This window comes from Heliangelus exortis, chromosome 2, assembly GCF_036169615.1.
Source record: "Heliangelus exortis chromosome 2, bHelExo1.hap1, whole genome shotgun sequence".
In the NCBI taxonomy this organism is placed as follows: domain Eukaryota; kingdom Metazoa; phylum Chordata; class Aves; order Apodiformes; family Trochilidae; genus Heliangelus; species Heliangelus exortis.
In genome coordinates this window covers 51,410,003-51,425,397 of record NC_092423.1, presented here as the reverse complement: position 1 = coordinate 51,425,397, position 15,395 = coordinate 51,410,003, and the positions used below count along the sequence as shown (strand labels likewise).

The window sequence follows — 15,395 nt, the reverse complement described above, 5'->3', positions numbered from 1 at the left end:
TATCCTCCACCTGAAAAGGTCATAATAAATTCTTAAAAGGGTTCATGAACCTGGTCTTTGGACCCATCTGGTGTGGTAAGTCTTGGTGTGTTGGGAAGGAAAAGGAAAAAAAAATATAGGATTGTGGAAAAATACAAACAGGTAATTGAAGGGTCAGTTGTAATATAGACAATACTATTGAGAAAGTAGCTGATCAATTCCAAACTCCAGGAAAAGTTTTCATTATTTTTCATTATTTTTTTCATCTTGCCAGTTGTGAGAAGCATCTTTCCAAAAATAGTTTTCCTGTGGCTAAAATGTTTTCCTTTTTACTTATAGTAATTTAGAGATGAGAAACATTTGTCACTTAATCCTCCCTCTGTCACTGAAGAGAGTCTCCTTTAAGAAGTAGGAATGTTATCTAAAATTCTAGAATCTGCTTTTTGGCATTTCCAAGCAAAACCACATTCTACAGGTCCCTTGGCAGTCTACATGTAGGATCTAAATAGAGCATACCATTAAAAACTTCTACTGAGCATGTGAATTTCTTTTATCTTGTTTTGCTGCTCACCTGATGCAAAGACAATTGTTTCAGGAAAGGTTGAGCTGTGTAATTGAAACTCCTTTTGACACAAGATAGCTAAAGCATTTTTTCCCTCTAATTCCTTTTTGTGCTAGTGTTCCTCTCCACTGCTTCATCACACAAGAAATCCCCAGGTAACTTTATTACAAGCTCCACAAACAAAAGAGAAATTATGCTGGGATTATGCAGGGATTATTTGCTCCATGCAAAGGTTCATTCAGTCCCCAATGAAGCTCGTCTTCTGATGTGAATCCATCAGGTACATGGTCAGTTTCCCCATGATCCCTGCAATTTGAGAAAGATTTTTCTAGGTTAATGAACCAGAATAAACATTTTTTCATTCAAATCTGTTCTAAAGTAGCAAATCAATTCTGAAGCCAACTTAAAGACAGATAAAATGTTTCAAAGGAGGAGGAAGGAGCTTTGAAAAAAACCTTTCTACGGAACCTCAGTGATTTGTGGTATAGAGCTGAGGGTGCCCAGTCCAGGTATGGAGTCCCCAGGGTACACTCTGTGGTGACAGTCAGCAGCAGGTCAGTGTGTCAGCAGGAAACCTGTTTGCGTGTGTTTCTGGCAGGCTGGGCATGAGCACATGGTAACTGGCTTCCCTTCCCTCTCTGTGATGTCTGGTGCTGCCCCCCCCGACTGCAGTGGCAGCTCACATAAGGAAAATGTATCAGACTTTGGTGTGCATGAGATCCCCCACCCTAAGTGATTTGATCTACTTCATTCGGTATAAGTTGCACTGGGATGCTAAACTCTCCCTGGTGAAGGAGTCAATAAAAGCAATTTAGCATTCCTACTGTAAGCGTGAAGGAGAAGTGAAATAGGATCCCTCAATTCATTTGCTCCATGCAGAAAATTTGGATCCTCCTTTGCGTCCCACGTTAACTACTGTTATGTGAATTATTGCATAAACTAACAGTGTTCTCTGAATGTTTTTCAGGATGATGTCGTGATGAAACCAGAACTAGGTTCATCAACTGGCATCCAGTAACTTCCTCAAAGTTAACATCTGCAACCTGCAACTTGTGGACCATGGACATGAACTGTGACAACTGCTCCTTGTTTTAAGAATCTACTACAATAGATGAACATCTGCAATCACGGACTGAATTGCTTAGTGGATTTTAGTATAGAGAGATAGTAATAATTTTTGTATAAGTGTATTTAGGGATAAGAGATAGTAATGATTGGAGCACGACACAAATTGTATGGAATAAGGGGTGAAAGGGGGGAGGAACATGGTATCAATTTTCCTGTATATTTGCATATATTTAGTAATTTTTCCTATTTATCATCATTGTTTCATTAAAGCTGTGTAGTTAAGTTTCCAACCCATAAGTCTCTCTCTCCTTTCCTTATCAGGAAGGAGAGGCAGATTAATAGAGAGCATCTGTTATTCGATGTAATTGCTGGACCAGTGTTTATTGACAGAAAATTTGGATCCTTCCTCTCAAACCAGGACTTCACCCAGGGTCTGTATCTTTTCTATTCTTCCACTACATCTCACCATAGTAGGCTTCTGGCTGGCTGCTGCTTGGGTTTTGTTGTGGGAAATGGAGGTGATATACTAGTGGAAAGCATTACAGGCCTTCTGAGGTGGCTGTCATTGTTCTGTTGTTATTAATCTCTCTCTTTAAAGGGTTCTGAAAGCAAATAGAACCCATGATTTCACACAGCCCAAAAATTGCCTTTGAAAATGTCATATTGCAACAATTTTAGCTCCTAGGGCTACTGGATGGTACAACAGAAGCCCATACTCAAGGTAGTGGTGATCCTCAGAAGGCAAGAGCTCAATTCCTGCTTCACTTCAAATGGCCAGTAAATGTCATTGTATGGCAGATGGTTAGTTTCAGAAGGACAGTGAAGGAAAAAAAATAATGAGTGGTGCTATGATGAGAATGCTGGGCACCACAGTGACTTGATACATAAAGGTCAAGATGACCCTGTAAATGACAATGAGCTGACCTGCTGTTTGCATTAAAACAAAGAAATGTATGAAAAGGTACACAAGGTCAAGCCAGTGCAAAGGTTTCCTTTATGTCCTCTTCATGTGCTTTTCTCAAAGAAATGGATATAACCTGAGAGAGCTGGGGCTGTTCAGCCTGAAGAAGAGAAGGCTCAGGGGAGACCTCATCGCTCTCTACAACTCCCTGAAAGGAGGGTGTAGCGAGGTGGGGGTTGGTCTCTTTTCCCAGACGACTTTCAACAAGACAAGAGGACACAGTCTTAAGTTGTGCCAGGGGAGATTTAGGTTAGATATTAGAAAGAATTTCTTTATGGAGAGGGTGATCAGGCAATGGAATGGACTGCCCGGTGAGGTGGTAGATTCTCCGTCCCTGGAGATATTTAAAAAGAGACTGGATGTGGCACTCAGTGCCATGGTCTAGCAACCGCACCGGTGGATCAAGGGTTGGACTTGAGGATCTCAGAGGTCCCTTCCAACCTGGCTGATTCTATGATTCTATGATAACCCTTGGCAACTTATTTTTACTTATGTGTTGTGAAACTCTCCATCATGTCACTGAACTGTAAAAATAAACCCACAAAACAACATTTTAAAAAATAAAAAAATAAAATAAATAAAATAAATAAAATAAAAAATAAAAAACAACCCCAAAAAACCAACCAATCAAAATAACAAACAAAAAAAACCCAACAACAAAAAAACCCCAAACAAAAAAACAAAACAAAGAAAAACAAAACTATGAGCAAAAACAGCACAAAGCCTTCCGATGAAGGAAGGTTTCCACTCTGACCTTGGTGCAAGCATACCAGACTGAGGTGGTGGAAATCCATAACCTGAAGTGATTTTTTGGTTCTGAAAAACAGAGAAAAATTATCTCCGGCTATGTTGGCATCAGTGAGCAGCATGGTGCAAGTAAAGCAAAGCAAGTACTGCTGAGGACTCAGTTTTTGTGTTACAGATGCTTTACCTGCCTCATTTCAGATCAGCCTACTTGGGTTCTGTGGGCTGTGTGCCCGCAAGCAACTGGAGCAAAAAGGATCCGTTCTGGGAGTCCATTTCCTGGTTTAATTTAATCTAAAAGGGATTCAGTTTGCATATTGTGACTGCTCTGGGGAGTAAATCAGAACAGAGCAAGTGGAGAGGGTTCAAGGATGGCCAGAACCACAAGCTAAGGGTAGATTAATATTATATTTGATAATACAGTTATATTTTTTTTAACTGATGCTACCCCTCAGATGGATTTAGTTCTGTGTCTGCATTTTTTTTGTTATTCTGGACTCCATTTGGATCAATGGTGTAAAGTAAGAACTGTGAAGGCAGAACTTCAGCACAGTGATAGCTAAAATCACTGCAGTATTTTTAATTATACTCAAGCATTATTCCTTCCTTTCAATACAACATTTAAGCTTAATTCAACAGTGAAAAACAACAGAATGGTCCTATCTTATTCAACATATATTCTGGTTGTTTGTTTTCTGTTATGTATTCTAAGAAGAAAAAGGATGGTATGTGACTAGCTACAGAACCTCCTCTTAATGTTGTGTTAATCTGTTTATAAGATTGCTTCTTTGTGTCTGCAGTAGATTTACGCCCCAAGCTGCCAGTAAGTATTGTGCCGACGTGCATAAATAGCCCTGCTTTGCAAACTAAATGAGTTTCATCTGAATATTTTCTCATCTTGGAGAAAAAAAATAAAAGGGCTGAGGACGTTCTGGTTAGATATCCTTTATATGTTATGTTTTCATTTGAGAAAATAAATCCATTTTTCATTTATTCACATTTTAACTTCATGAACAAAGAAGAAATGGGTGAGAAAAATGTCACGGTATAGGTATGATCTCTTTCACTTTTTCAAATTTTATTTTTATTTTAAAATGTTCAGTAGAGGTCAGGATGAAACCAAATGTCCATACCTGGAGGTCCTCCCTGAAATGACACTTCCAACCTCTGAATTTTTAGCTTCTAGCACTAATGAATATATAATGTTGTCTTTTTAGAGCAAATGGTTTGTTCCAAAGTGGGTTTGTTTTCTCTAGCTTGCCCTGTTATTAGCTATTCATCTTCTGTTATCTGCTGACAAGTGCTATCACACATTAAATACATTCCCATCACTAGCTCATACATGCCCTGTGTCTTCATCTGCACATTACTCAAAAAACTCACTGGATTATTGACTTTGACTTAAAAAAGAACTGTCTTGCCCAAACAAGGTAGTTGAAAGAGTCTTATTGCCCTCAATAAACCTCAGGTCAAATTCACACCATTCTGGCTAGCTAATATAATCTTTCTAATCATTCAACTCTTCAATTTCTCCATAGGCAGATAAATTAGCAGACTGGTAAGAAGATTTTCCTAATTAGGTTAATTATGCACTTCAGAAGGATCTCTGTAGGTGTAGGAAAAAAACAGCGGTGTCTGCTTGCTGCCTTTTGTTGTCTATTTTGAAATTATGTTAGCTCTTGGGCAGCTGCCTTTTCTGTGGTGACTTATGCACAGCATCTCTTAGGATTAATAAATGGCTGTTCCTAATATGGTCCTCTCATGACAAATGTCCCAGTAGAGTAATAAAGTTTATGATCTCATTTATTGAGATATTATTGTAAAATATTGGTGCTGCTTCTATGAATTCCTCAGCAGGGCTGGACATCTGTATTTTTAAATGAAGTTGTGTAATTGTCACCTACACGATGGTTCACCAGTGTAAAAACTGTAGCATCAAAATGATGTTGTGATCCTCTTACATGGGGCAATGAAAAATATTTTTAAAATTTAAAACTTCTGAAACGATGGTTTTAAGCAATATTTGAATAGTTTCATATTGTCACAAGCATTATGTCTGCTTCCATTACAATTCACCTGCTTCATCTCTTTAAATATTCATTGTGGCCATCTGCTGAACTATGCTGGCTTAACTAGATACTACAGCATCATCTTCTCCTCTTTCCATCCTCTATCCTTTCAGGCACTAAGCAGCATCTGCCTGGCTAGACATTTACTTCAATCTTGTTTTTCTTGGTGATAACATTGATTCGTCAGACCAGATTTTATCCATTTAAAATGTTTACTTTAAAGTTCACAGCTTGTGGGTCATAGGCAATTGCTGTCATTTGCCTTAGGAGGAGGGTGCTTCCATCCATTTTTCTAAGCAGGGCCCAATTTCTATTCAGAGGTCTAACTTGTAGAGGGCTGCAGGGAGAGGAGATGAAACTCACCTTTAACAATTACTGCAAAGGCTTACATAGGAATTTGATTTCCTCGTCTATCTTAAATACCAGCCTTGTCTTTAACTTCGTTCCCTCTGGGATGTGATGCAATTAGAAGGATTAGGCTTGGAGTTTTTCCCTTTCAAAAGCAGCATGGTTTTCACTTTCACCTAATGACACTGGCTCACTAAGAAAAACGTGTGCCTTGAAACTCACATTATAAGGAAATTAAAAGTAACTGCTGAAGTGAAATTTCAGAGCAAAACTGTTCATTGTCCTTGCATAAGCAGCTACACGTTGAGTTTGGGTAGTACCAAAGCTTACAATACAATTTAAGTTGGTTTGTGTTTCACAGAGCCAACAGACATGGAGAGATGCCTCCTCTGCCTCAGACTACAATATCCTAAACCAAAGCTTATTCCAGTCAAACAGAAGTTTTTATTGACTTTGATGGTAGCTGAGTAAGGCCTCAAAGCCTCAGAACTTCAAAAAAGCCTTGTTGTACTCTAGGACTGTAATTAAAAATCCATGAAAAATGTAAGCAATTCCACCTGGTCCTCTACCAAGGGTTGTTTCTTAACTTCATCAGATTACAAGGGAAACCAGCATTAATTGGGCACTGTTCACTTGGTGGGAATCAGGTAATAGATTGGACACATGCAGCACTCATTTGTGTGGTCTTTTAATTCTCACTCCTTGTAAAAACTGAAAACTTTTCTTTCGTTGTTTTTTTTTCCTTCTAAAAATATTTTGATACTGTACCTGTTAAACGTGTCCTTAGTGATAAAGATGATAATCAATATGGAAAGCAGATTCTGTATATTTGCACAATGACATGCTTCAATATGAGCATAGACAATTTTTCACACTCTCTTGATTAGAGCTTTTTACTTCTCCCAAATTCTTTCCACAGGAGATTTTTTTTAAGTACTGAATGTTGCAAAAGATGTTAACCAAGGGGTCTCCTTGGTTTGTGCAGTTGAATGATCCCATTTTACTGCCCTTCTGTCATCTGTGGGCTAATTCTGGAGCCTAGGAACTGGCAGCACTGTTCTTTTGGATCACGGTTTTGAGTTATGTCTCAAAGCATGTGGAAATGTGTCATGTCAAGTCTACATGTTAAGCAATATTTTGATGAGTCATGCAATATAAAGCGTGACTTAAAATATCTTTTCACATCTACATTACACCAGTCTGGCTCAGTCTGCTTCTGCTCCTCGCAATCACATCCCTTCTCTCTCTGCTCACCTCTGCATCTCCGTATGTTGCCATCACCTTTCATCTCCTACCTAGGTCATTAGGCCCAGATGCAAATAACAAGCTCAGCAGCTCAGCCTTGAAAAGCCTACACTGGATTGCAAAGTTGTGTCTAGAGGGGCTGAGGCAGCTTCCAAAGTTTCCTGAGCTCTGGGGAGTGGAATGAGTGAGAAAAGACTTGTTAACTCCGTAACCCAGACTTCCTCAGTCACTTTGTTCAGGCAGTGTCTACCATGAGCAGATGGAAACTAATAGCAGTCTTTACACGGTATGTCACACATACAATTGAAAACTGTTCACTATTGGCTGATAGCTAAGAAGGGCGAGTTGCTGAGCTAATATGGCACCACCCCAGGAAGGCACTAGATGAGTGTTGGCAGGCTGATGGTTGGTCTCCATCCCTCCTTGCAACAGGGCTGAATCTTCAAGTTGCTCTGCTGCATTCTTGCTTTTCCTTCATATATTAATAGCTCTTCAGGTAAAAGTTCTTCCTGTGATTTTCCTGAATTTGCTGTCTATCCCAGTGTCAAAACATTTGTCTCTGCCTGCTGTTTTATTTTGCATGTCTCTAAGCCCATGTGTTTTCTCACAGCATCTCCTCACATCTCAGTCATTATCTCAGGATCCTGAGCGCTGGTTCCTTACAGATGGGCTGCATCAAACCCATCCCTTGGCTCACATGAAGCTGCAGCCTAGGAAAGAGGATTGAAAATGAAGCTCTCAGCATGCCCTGGCTGCAGGCACACCTCTGCCAGCTGCTATGAAACACTTGAAAGCAGGGTTGTTTTTTCTCATGTAACGTAGCGGTAGATATAACCAGGCGTTTTTGCAAAACCAAAGCATAACTAATGATTTTCCTTCTCTGGGTGGGCAAGGTGGGAGGTGAGATTGTTACCACCCACTTGTCTAGTAATATTCTGGCATTTTGAGCATCTGCTCTGCAAAGAAACATGTGGGTGTGGGGCCTTGCTTAAAAGCTCATCTCTCAAATTCCATGAGAATGCTGTTACCACTGGGCTAGAGGGCAGTTTGTCTGGTGGTCAGTGACAGCACCCATGCCAACCTTTGCAGCTGACTCCTGCCCACATGAGGCTGCCCCAACAGAGCTCAGGAACAGCTTTGCAGCTGACCACAACTTAGCACAGTTCTCTACAAGGCTACCATGAAGGCTACAAGGAGTCCCCTGATGTTAGGTGGACCTTAATTCTCCACACTCCCCAGCAAGATACTGCAAATAGATGAAAAATTTGCAGCCAGGCTGGAATCTTAAAAGTTTTATGGTTTGCCTTAGCAATCTGCGTCTTTTGGCATCCCAGTCTTTTTGACAAGAAATCATAGAATCATAGAATCGGATGGGTTGGAAGGGACCTCTGAGATCATCAAGTCCAACCCTTGATCCATTACTGCTGCAGTTACCAGACCATGGCACTGAGTGCCACATCCAGTCTCTTTTTAATTATCTCCAGGGATGGAGAATCCACCACTTCCCGGGGCAGCCCATTCCAGTGCTTGATCACCCTCTCAGTAAAGAAATTCTTTCTAATGTCCAACCTAAACCTCCCCGGCACAACTTGAGACCGTGCCCTCTTGTCTTGCTGAGAGTTGCCTGGGAAAAGAGACCAACTCCCACCTGGCTACCCCCTCCTTTCAGGGAGTTATAGAGTGATGAGGTCTCCCCTGAGCCTCCTCTTCTCCAGGCTGAGGAAGGATCATTTGGGAGGAAACTCAGTATGAATGGTTAACAGCTCTGGTCCTCATGAAGCAAACTAGTATTCCTAGCCTCCCCATGAACTCTTGACACATCATGTCATCTCCTCCAAATTTTTCATCTGAGGGTTAAACTGAAGGGGCAGAATATGTGTTCCTGCTCATGCTATGGGGCTGGTCCCACAAGCACCTCTGATATGGGTGTCAAGGCAGGGTTAGGCACAGAGGTGGACTTCCACCTGTGAGGTGGAACCTCAAACATCTCACTTCACCTTTCCCTGCTGACAGCAAGGCGGACTGGGACAAAGTAACCTTGCTGCAAGCCTGAGGTAGTGTAATGAGAAATAAAGACTTTACAAGAAGATTCCTTTCTTCCAAAAAATACTCATATTTTTTAATCTTGTTTTAGGATTTGTTAAGCATTTTGGCAGATAATGGCAAAAGAGAAATAGTAGGTGTTGGCAGATGTGAAGAGAAGGATCAGAAGAAACTTGTTTCATGCTTGACATACAGAAGCAGTGGAGGCTTCAAAGATTTGTTCACAGGTAGATATCAATTATTCTGAAATAATTAGCTTTCTGTGTATCACCGTTATGACCTGTGCCTCCGGGCCATTTCTCAGGACCTGCTTTTAGTTTCTTGCTAAGGTGCACATCAGATAGTGTGTGTCAGTTCTGGTATACTGAAAGTATTGACACCTGCAGTCACACTACTAATACTCTTAAATGTAATGTTCATGTACTATTACATTTACCTTGATCAGAAGTTCTTCCATTGACAGGTAAGGGGACAGGACTGGATCTTTCACTTCAAAAGAAAAACAGGAGGGTACCTGGAAACACTGGTTCTGCACAATGCTACACTGAGGTGAGGAGGAATCGGTGCACAGTGAAAAATGTTCACTGCCCAGCCCTGCTCAGCTGCAAAGCCTTACCCCATCCACTGAAAGTTTTATTCTAGTATAGCACCAGGGGGCTGGAGCCTTCAGTCTGCTCCCTGATCCTGTTTCTCAATTTCGTTAACATGACATATTTTATCTCTCTGTTTTACAGGTGTTCAGGGAATACAGAGAAGAATATAATGTTCCCAACCTCTCTCTACAGAGCAATGCATTCATTATTGATTGTACAAGGTATATTGGTCTAAATGCATTTGCAGGTTATTTACATTTAATTGACATGTAATAATAATTAATTAATTATTGAATAATATTTACTAAAGGTTTTCCTTTTAAAAGCTCTGCTTCTAAGAGACAGACAGCTAGAAGATTTCATTACTTGTAGTTAGCTCCCTCATCTTGCTGCCTGCCACTTCTGAGATAAAACTGAGAGAAGATTAGCAATGTGTGAACATTTCTCAGCAGCGTTTTGAAGAGGGGAAAGGGAAGTGTTAAAATTTAATTTGGATGATTTACAAATTTTACCAAGGCTGTCACTGTTAAAAGATGTAAAAGCTGCAAAAAAATGCTTCTAAAATAAGACTAGCATAATATTATTAGCTAAAGAATCTTTCCTCCCCACAGTGTGACAAAAATCCCAGTCTCACTTGCTGAGGGCTGGGAAGTCTGCAACACATACAGAGTTTGGTTACTATAGTGACTCTTACGGCAAAAATTAGCGTCCAAAGTGTCTTTTCATCTAATGACTGAAATAGTTCAGAAAAATGTCCTTCCAGAGACAGTTTCTGGATGAGTGTAGTATTTATTGCTATGTGTACATCTATAATAAGGTGATACAGATCAGAAATGGAGGCTGGGGAAAGTTTTGCTGGGATCTGGATGCACAGACTAACTTGTCTCATTTGCTTCTAGTTCTTTTAAAGGCTGAAGGATACATTTCTGGAAAATAGATAAATTTCTGGTGCCATTGTAAAGGAAAGATTTTCTTCCTGCAAATAGAATTGCATGTCATTATACTTCAGTGTGATACTACTGCTAATTTTGATAAGAGATGTGCTGGCATTCCTATAGCTCTCATACAGATCAATTTGGGATCAATTGGAATAATTCATGGATTATGGCAAGAAACTGAAAAGAATTCAGGACCAGTCTAGATCAATTAAGAACAAACTATGGACTAAGAAAGAGAAGTGGAAGGCTTTGCACAACGAACCTTGCTAACAAAAAGCTAGTGTTATCTTCAGAGAGTTGATAGGTTTGAAACCTGACCTTAGGCTCCACAATTTTTGCAGGAGATGCTACAGTCTCAAGATGAGGTGCCTTTCTGAAGTTTGGATTCATCCTTTTCTACCCAAGCAACTTTCTGTAGTCCTAGAAGCAGATACCTGGTTGCTCTGAATTGTTATTGCTTCCTGTGAGTATCAAGACAAGAAGATCTGCTGCAAGGCAGGAGGCTTCCAACCTCCACAGCCAAGCTCTGGGTGACTAGGAGGAAAAATCTACTGATATTTACAACACCGTTTCAAATATTAAACTAGCACAAGTAGTCCACCATGGTTTACATATACCTGGTTTTTTGAAGAAAACCAAACGGTATGTTACACAATGGATGTGTTTATTATCTTGCATATATATGTTACCTTGCTTTTCACAACCTTTCTAAATTAGGGGCATACACCATCAGAATAGTTATGAGCATTCATCTCTCTGCAAATTTTAAACATTTTAGGATTAGGACCAGTGGAAGCTGTCAAACTGTGTAGAAGTGCATTAGCACTAGGAATAAAACTAGGTAGGCTACATGCTGCTGTGTGTGTTCATAATGCTATTATCAGCCAATTCATGAGCAAAGTCACTCAGGTAATCAAACTGATGTCATGCAGCTGTTCACTTTACAAGTGCCTAACTTGTAAGAGGAACACAATGCTGAGGAGGAATTCCCCAGTGAAGGCAAAATTGCAGAAGAATAGTAGAATGGCTTTCTTAAAAAAAAAAAAAAAAAAAAAAAAAAAAAAAGAGAGAGAGAGAGAGAAAGAGAGATATTAAGTGTCACAATATGAATTGTTATTGTTATATCAGTGGAAGGTGTGATTTTCTAGATTCTCATTGTAAATACTAGGAATACCATAAATATATTTAAGATGCAGGGTATGGAAAATTGCATGTGGAGGAATATAGGAATATACTTTTTAAGGAAAGAGGCTGGATTTTCCTTCAGGAGAAATCCAACGGATGTCCTACAGAAAGCCCTTCTGTCCTCTTTAGCTGCCAGTTAAAAGGGCTGATATTTCTGTTACTTGCCTGTGACCTTCTAACAGAGAAGATGAAATGTGTTAAACACATCTATGCCCAGACTTTTTTAAAAGTGATTTTCAATAACCTCTGAATGCTGACTTCAGATATACTCAGGGAGCCTGAATTTTGGCTAAGAGCGGTTGTTACTTTTCAGAAAAATTACACGCTTCCAAAGAGTCTAAGTTTGGGGGCCTCCCTTATTTATTACTTTTCTAATTGTGTTATGGGATTTCTTCCACTTAGGTAGGAAAGATCATATGGTCAGGTAGTTCCTATGTTGTTAGCATGGTTCTCCAAAATCCATCTTCTATGCCATTCTCTGTACATTTTACTTAAAACATCAGGAGGAGGCCAACCAAAGAATGAGCATTCAATTCAGCATTCATTTCTAGTGATGGAATTGGTGCTGTATCCACAGCCTATCAAGACACTGTTGCTGTCTAAATGATGCAACTTAAAGTTTCTTTGTGCAGCATGTTTTGTAATGGGTCCAGATTGACACATCCTCACATGGGGAAGGAGCTGTGGATCCCTGCAGCCCTGGTCATGAGAAGCTCATTCTTGGATCTCAGGCAAGCTTGTCCTTCTCATCACCCTAGTTTTTTCCATAAGAATATATTCTATTAGCAGTCCAGCTGTGTAAAAAGTAAAATTGCTTGGGGTGATACTTAATTACTAAGTAACTAGGTGATAATTAATAACCCTTATGCTCACCCCTGAATCCTAAAGGATTCTGTGTCTCTGGTCATATCTTCTTAACCACTTGTGCAGCCACAAACCTTGAAAGTTTCACCCAAAAGCACCTGTAATCCCAGCTATTGTCTCTAGCATATTTTTTCCTCTATTTGAAGCTAATTTCTGTAATTCCTGATTTTTTAGGAAGAAGACTTGGAGCCGGGAAGGAACACACCTTCCTACTGCAGAAGTCCAGCACAAGCATCACTGCCCAGTGGATGCTGCCCAGGAGGGAATGGCATACAGAAGCATCCTTGGTGCTCATTCTGTAAGTAAACTCTGTGGATCCCTCATCAGAGCTGCTTTCCCATGTAAGGTTTGTTTTGGGGGCTTCAGAGCCTGAGGTGTTGACCCAACTGTTTGTTGACTGAAGTCAGTGGAAGGACTGACCTCCAGGGGAACAAAGTGAGACCATTGTCAAGCAATACCTATCTGTGAAGCCAAAGAGGTTCAAACAATAAAGGTGAAAACTAAAGGGCACCTTTCATATAAAAATCTTCTCAATGATGGATCTGGTATCCTGCACCAGAATTAAGTACAGGTTAACATATTATAGCATGTCAATGACTGAAAGAGAAGTGTTAATTTATGGCAGTGAAGGAAAATGCAAAAAAATATATCTATAACTTGCTTTTTAATATATCTTGCTTTTTCTATTTTACTTTAACTAAAAGTAAATGATAAGGTCTTTAAATACAGTCTAAAACATGTATGGGTTTTAGTTTCATATTTGTTTTAAAATTTTCCTCTGAACTAAATTTTTACAGGGCTTGGCAATTTTTTTTTCTGAAACCATTTTTGGCATATATTTTCCACTGTGTTCCTTACCTTCTTTGTCTTGTGATTTGGACAGGCAGCCCTCCTCTCTGTGATCCACATTCAAAGACCAGTGAGACCTAAAGAAATCACCCTGATGACTTAGCAAGTCCATTATATCCTGACCTGAACTGTTAGCACACTACCAAGCAGATGCTGTTTGTAAAGTCAGATTTAAAATTCAGGTCCTGTACACCTGAGATCATTTAGCTTCTCATGTTGCTTTCCCATGACCACTAATCTGTTTGTCTCAGCTTGCACTAGATTTGAGTCCCTACATTCTGCCTCCATAAATCCCCAATTACAGCACAATTCAACTCCCAGGCTGTCCAGGAGATTCATTTGGATAATCTTCATTTTCCACAGGAGAAATCTGCAAGTTTCTGACTCATGAACATCCTGGTTTCTCCTCGCTTATTTTTGTATTTCTGAGCACTCTCCATTCACATCAAGCAATAATGTTAGAATATACTGGTCCATAGGAGTCCATTATACAATACAATTAATATTATACAATATTAATCAGAGAAAAAAAAAGGCAATTAAAAGTTGCAGTGGTCTCAACTGCAGTGATAATTACAATATAGGTAGCAACAGCTTCAGATTAACACAGCAACATTCACCTCTCAGAGCTCTACAAAATGCAGAGAATAAAGAGATATCAGCTTGACTGTTTGCTGATAATTACTTTCCATAATCTAGCTGTTGGAGAGCAACAGGCGTATTCATACACAGCCAGCGAAAAAGCCTTTTCTGGCTGTTGTCCAAGGCGATTAAATGGGGCAAAGCCAGCACAGCTTGACTGAACTGAGAAGGAAGAGGCCAGCTGTAAGACTGAGTACAACCCACACATCTTCACGCTCCTCACCCACCAGCATGAGAAAACATTTTTTCAGGCTTGGTGGTGACGGATCTTACTATTGTCAGATAAGACAACAGGAACAAAAAGGCACCGGAGGGTGTCCTCCCTCCCCAAAACAGCCCAAATACAACCACACATGCTCTGTGCTGCTGATACATCCTAGCTTGGTTATGTCTTGGTGAAGAGAACACATGAGTGATCAAAGTTAAGATCACCTATTTTCATGATTCTTAAAAATTAAAGTGCTGTGACCGTTTGGAATCAGATGCCAAATTGACCAGAAAGAGAGAAACTCTGAAGTAGATGTGAAAAATGACTTCAAAGAATTTGGGAGCCCTGTGCACACTGGGATTTTGTTTTGATCTTTCACCAGCCTAACAGTATTATAATAGGCTGTCTGTGATCTTTCAGATAAAAAAGTTTCCTTGGTTGCTATGATGTGGGTTGGTTTGTTTGTTTGTTTTTTCTGCTTTTGTTTCGGTTTCGCTGTTTGATTATATATATTTTTTCCCTTTTTACGAGATGTTTATGTGAGAATTAAGTAAGCACTTACCTTACATAGGTCACAATTTCTTAATTAACATTGTTACTGCTGCAGTTAGTACCTTAAATCTGCCTCCTAATATTACAGGAAAATGTATCATGCCGGTCTGAGACTGAGTGGATGTAAGAAATACCTGGTGTCAGGAAACAAAAGCTAGACTCAATGGGTGTCTTGTAAGACATTTTCTTTTGGCAGGTGCAAGTCCTTCTGGCTTGTGTTTTGTACCAAACAAACAAGCAAAACCCCCGAAAATTAAAAAAAAAAAAAAATTAAAAAAACAATGAAAAATATTACAAACACAGAACATCTCCTTTAGAAGAATACAGGTGTAGGATCAAAGCCTGGAGTTTGACTGTTGTGCTTTGTATTGCTTTGCTGGGTTTGCTGCTGGGTTTCTGTTCTCTGGATCAGTGTGATCAGAGTGAACTCCATGCTTTGCCAAAGAGCAGAAATTAAAGCCAGAAGTAAATTTTGAGCCATTTTACTTGGGAAGGCTGACTTTGCTAACATTGTGTGACTGAGTGATTCTATGTTGGAAAGATTT

At 39.7% G+C, this 15,395-nt stretch overlaps 1 long non-coding RNA gene across 1 annotated transcript; it reads right to left on the bottom strand.

The window, feature by feature from the left end:
• Positions 1–686: 686 nt before the first annotated feature.
• On the bottom strand, positions 687–13,803 carry LOC139792575 (uncharacterized). Its single transcript, XR_011724316.1, has 3 exons — positions 13,458–13,803; positions 3,341–3,386; positions 687–847 (listed from the first exon to the last, which is right to left on the bottom strand). It is a non-coding gene; the product is annotated as an uncharacterized lncRNA (long non-coding RNA).
• Positions 13,804–15,395: the final 1,592 nt, after the last annotated feature.